This window comes from Astatotilapia calliptera, chromosome 13 (assembly GCF_964374335.1).
Source record: "Astatotilapia calliptera chromosome 13, fAstCal68.1, whole genome shotgun sequence".
NCBI classification, from domain to species: Eukaryota; Metazoa; Chordata; class Actinopteri; order Cichliformes; family Cichlidae; genus Astatotilapia; species Astatotilapia calliptera.
Genome location: NC_137434.1, coordinates 3,417,824 through 3,422,856, shown reverse-complemented (window position 1 = coordinate 3,422,856; position 5,033 = coordinate 3,417,824). Strand labels below are relative to the sequence as shown.

Below are 5,033 nucleotides of genomic sequence, written 5' to 3'. Positions count from 1 at the left end.
GCCCGCAGGGGCGTGCTGGGTGTTTATATATATGTATATAGATATAAACTTTTGTACTATCAAGTTAGAAATATGACTTAAATGCTTCTTTTGCCTCTAATATAAAACAATTTCCAGCAACTTTTCATATAATAAATCTGTGTGAGAGGTTTTTTTTGTTTTTCTTTTGCACCCACTATATTCAATACCAGTTTTCTATGGTATATCTACTACTCTGATTGGCACAGCGTATTAGTACAGTATGGGTGATGCGTGCACGAACTTGTGCATATTTGACGTTGTGTTTTGTGTCCCTGCATGTGCAAAATTGCATTATATACTGCATGTTGTATATGTGTGTGTGTGTGTGTGTGTGTGTGTGTGTGTGTGTGTGTGTGTGTGTGTGTGTGTGTGTGTGTGTGTGTGTGAGAGAGAGAGAAGAGTGTCCTTGTCAGAACACCTGCTGTCTCCTCCCCTACGTTCTCTACTCCTTTTGTTGGTCTACCACTACATCAATTCTCTCTCTCTCTCTCTCTCTCTCTCTCTCTCTCTCTCTCTCTCTCACACACACACACACACACACACACACACACACACACACACACAAATACAATACAAGGAAATCCTACAAACTAATACAGGACTTTCATTCAGTATAGGACATGTCACTACTGTATATAATGAAAGTCATCAAGCACACTCCTGCAAACACACTTCTATAAAGGCTCGCGCTGTCTTCCACTCTCTCTCTCTGTCTCACACACACAGACACACACACACACACAAACAATATTTCCTGGTGCCAGTGTCTTTCATCCCCTTTTCCCTGTTTTTCCACCTTGCCCCTTTCTCCCACTCCCTCCCCATCTCTCTCGTTTGCTCCTCCACTCCTCCATCCATCCTTCCATCTCCTCCCTCTCTCATTACCTTAATTAGATCCAGCAGATGAACATCGTCTAGTCTGTTGGGGAGGAGGCTAGGCCTCGGTGATGCAATAAGGCTCATTTGCATCGGCAAAGTTAATTGCGGGAGCGGAGCAGGTGTATGGCAATAATGATCATCACACATGACACTCACCTGTGACCGGCGGCGTACGTGACACACACAGGCACACACAGAGAAACTCACATGCATCTTGCCACGTGTTCAGCAACGTGTATATGGGGTTTAAGTCACGCAAGTGCCAGGCAAGGCCAACACACAAGCACACACAAACACACACTCATCCAATCATCTCTTGTCACCAAGTTTTTACTTCATAACTAATCCCCAAACTCCTTCTGGTAATATCTATTGGATGATGGCCACAGACATTCATATTCCAACAACACCCAGTAGGCAAGTGAAACATCAGTAAAAATATGAAGAGCGCATTCACATGCAATGAGAAACAGCAAATAAAAGTGGCATGCTGCGGCACATAAACAAGGTGCTGTTGGACAGAGATCAAGAACCACGAAAGAGAATTGTTGGAAATGAGCTGTACATTAAAGAGAGCACTCCAGTGGCTTTGTGCTGCACGTCCCTGAGATTAGCTATCAGGCTGAAAGTGTGCTCAGCATAAGCCGCCTTTGCATGTCTTTTACAGCTTGAAATAATCCCTTCTTATATCTTATACTACACTGAAAAAAAGGGACTGGCCATCTCTTGGATTTATGTAAGCATCTTGCATGTATTTAACACAATTACCTCATGTTTTAAAGATAAATGTAACTATATAGTGTAAAAACTACATGATATGCAGAAAGGGTGTATTAAATTGTTCATATCATGTTCAGGTGAAGTAAGTCAATAAGATAGCAACGTTAAATCTCGTGAAACCACGCGTGATTTCATCTCGCGGGCTTTGGATCGTGGTTCAAAAAAGGCATCCATCTCAGTCAAGTCGAGCAGCCAACTCTACGTTTTTGGTATGTCTTGATTTTTTGAATTAATATTTACCATATTTCAGCCAAATGTAGTTAAACGTCTAGAGTGTCGCCATGTAACATGCTAAAAAAGAGCCATTAGCTTATTTGCTGTTTTATCTGTTGTCAAAGAATTGGCGCTTTTTCATTTGAATTTGTCTTTGGCACAAGAGCCGTAATATCACATTAAACCTAATTATGAGGCACTCATAACATAATTTGGTTTTCTGTGTGAATAGATTTGCCAACTGACTCTTCAGTTACATTGTGTATTTACTGCACCGTGGTGTTAGTGAGATTTTGGACATTGAACAGCTTTAGCTAATATCATTAGCGGCATTATGCTAGCTTACATCCCTACCCCTCCTGCCCTCACCTGCTGTCCTTTTCTTTTTGTTTTTTTTTGCTGCACATTGAGAGACCACATCTATTCTGCATTTCACCAGGAGTCAGCTGATGGATTGTGGGTTCAAGGTGTTATGGTAAGAAAGTATATTCTATTTTCGCTTAAGGTTTCTGTAACTTAATTATAATAGGTTTTGTATAATTATTAGGTGCATGCATACACAAATAGACCACCCTATTAAAACAACTGAGAAATCCAAAATCTGCCATAGGTTTAACTTATACCTGTATGTATTGTCAGAAAGGTGATTACTGGACTCACATTAATGCACACTTGAACTAAAATGAGGTTGTAACTTGTGGGTTCTTGGGTTGCAAATCAGAAACAAACATCTTTGGATTTTTTTAATCCCATAAGATCTGGAAACACAGTTTTTATTCAACAAAACATTACTGATTAACCAAGCACAGTGCCTGCTGTTATTTCAAAATGTTATTTCAGATAAAATGCAGCATTCCAGTGCATCCCAACCATGCCTTTACAGTCAAGGTTTCTGACGGAGCTGAGTTTCTCTCTGACAGTCTGCTGAAAGTGTTTGCAAAGTGATCGGGGGAACAGTGCACAAAGCTAAAGGATGTAGCTGCCATGATGACAGTAAGAACTTTAAAATTCTTTAACTACAAAGTGCATTAGGTCAGTAAAAGATTTTTATGCTGCATCCATTGAAACAGTCAACTATTACCTGTGAGTACTGATTCCACTGAAAGGATGCCATTCTTTTTTGTCATGCATTTACTGGCCCACTGAGAAAAAATTATCTTTTTTTAAAAATATATGTTCTGGAAACTATATATCCATAAAGTTGATGTCAAACAGGAATTTTTGATATTGCTTTGTAGATGCTGGTGTTGCATGTTGACTGGTTTAAAAAGTCAAGTTTTTGTCTGGGATCATTTTCTTCTGTGCTACTGAAAAGTTCACAAATCTCTGTTTTCTTTGTTATAATACTTTAGGATGACATTAATGCTCAAAGGGAGTCTCATCAAAGTGCTCCGCATCTGTGTGAAAGACAATTGCAACATCTTGGTGCAGGAGTTCATGGTGAGTGTTTTATGAGTAGATTGTGGCTTTGCAACATTTAAAAATGCATTTAGTTATCCACTTGATCCTCATTGGACTGGTTAGGACCAGTAGTCCTCTTTAATAATTTGAAGTTCACATGAGGCCTAGTAGTGAACTCGGCCGCCGGCCCTTGAGGCCCCACCCCTACCCCTGTATTAGGGGTCACATCAGTGTGAAAAAACTTTAAATTTGTCATTCTAGTGAACAAAGAAAAATCCCCCCAATATTTACATTAGCTTTTGTTTGAAAAAAAAAAAAAAAAGACCAACTGACCAACAGCTAACCAAATTGTGGGGCTGAAAGTCTAAATTCTAACATCTTCTGAGTGACATAACCTGGATTTCTGATGGGCCGGTGTCTTTCTAACAAAAACTAATGTAAAGCATTTGAAATTATTATGTTTTTCACTCTCTCTTAGAAACTCTGTTAGACCATGAATGGCAGCATGGCAGGCAACTCTTTGGCTATAGCTATTTACTATGGTTTAAATTACTCTAACATTAGAACTGGTAGATTCAAAAGAGATGAGTTTAAAAGGGAATCTTAAAAAAATGTTTTGTGTTTAACCAGGACTTGACTGAGGCCACTGCACAGATTGAGAAAACCACAATGAACATCTGTCTCCAGAGGATGCACCAGGCAATGACTTTTCTGATGTTGGCATCATCATCGAGGGTATAGTAGTTCTTCAAGATCTGGATAACGTGACCTTTGCAGTAGCCATGCTGTTTGGACCTTTTTTATTCCTTCAATATGAGTTACCCATCACAGCTCTGCTACACTTTTGAGGTGATTCAATGGGTGGTAATGGAGTTGGATGCAACTCAGCTCTCAAGAAAAGCTCACAACTAAGACAAAACTGCTCCTGCAAGGAAAGCTCACTGTTATGCATGCAAGGTGATCAGCTCTAGGTGAGAGGACATTTAAATCTCACACTTGTTCTGCTGCATTTTTGAAGCTCAATTCCAGGAGCAGATCGCAGGGTTCATTTTTATATACTCTGCAACTGCCATGAGGACAAGCTGTTTTTGTTGTTGTTGTTTGTTTTTCCTTTTGCTCTGTACAAGTTCTCTGTTTGTCTGTTTGGCAGCATTTTTCAATTTCTGTTTGTATTTTTTCTTTCTTTTACTAGTGAAGAGATGTAGCGTGAACAGTTATACAGTCTAAATATCCCATATGGGTCGTGTGAAATGGTATTTTCAGTTTCATTCAGTTGAAGTAAAGAACGTTGAATATTTCTAAGTATGCTGTTTTGAACCAAGATGTCACAGTATGATCAGTGCTGTAATTTTTGACAGTCACTGTATCAATGTTATTTTTGCGTCTCTTGAATAAAGTTTTTGACCTGCAAGTGCTAATTTCTTTAGTTATTGGGGTAAAATGGGTAATGTTAATAGGAAGGTGTTTGCCAATTCAGTAACCTAATTTAATGTTAATGGAAACTAACATTTCCTCAAATTGTTTAGTTATAATTGTTGTTTAACTGAATCTTGACGTCAGAGGCCTTAAATAGAATGTTTTGTATTGTCCTGTAACATTTTTCAAAAGAAACAGTCTAATTTCTTTGCTGTGATTGATTCCAGAGAACACGGAAGAACTGACATTATTTAACTGTTGATTTATATAGATTCAGTGGAGGACTAATGTCAGTTTAATTCTTTACCTACTGTCAATGCAGT

General features: G+C 38.8%; 1 long non-coding RNA gene across 2 annotated transcripts; it reads left to right on the top strand.

Moving 5' to 3' along the window:
- The first annotated feature begins 1,587 nt into the window (after positions 1 to 1,587).
- Positions 1,588 to 4,705, top strand: LOC145419684 (uncharacterized). Of its 2 annotated transcripts, XR_013900999.1 has the most exons (5): positions 1,588 to 1,636; positions 1,758 to 2,368; positions 2,734 to 2,886; positions 3,246 to 3,333; positions 3,925 to 4,705. It is a non-coding gene; the product is annotated as an uncharacterized LOC145419684 (long non-coding RNA). The 2 variants fall into 2 exon arrangements; XR_013900998.1 differs by having other exon boundaries at positions 1,591 to 2,368.
- Positions 4,706 to 5,033: the final 328 nt, after the last annotated feature.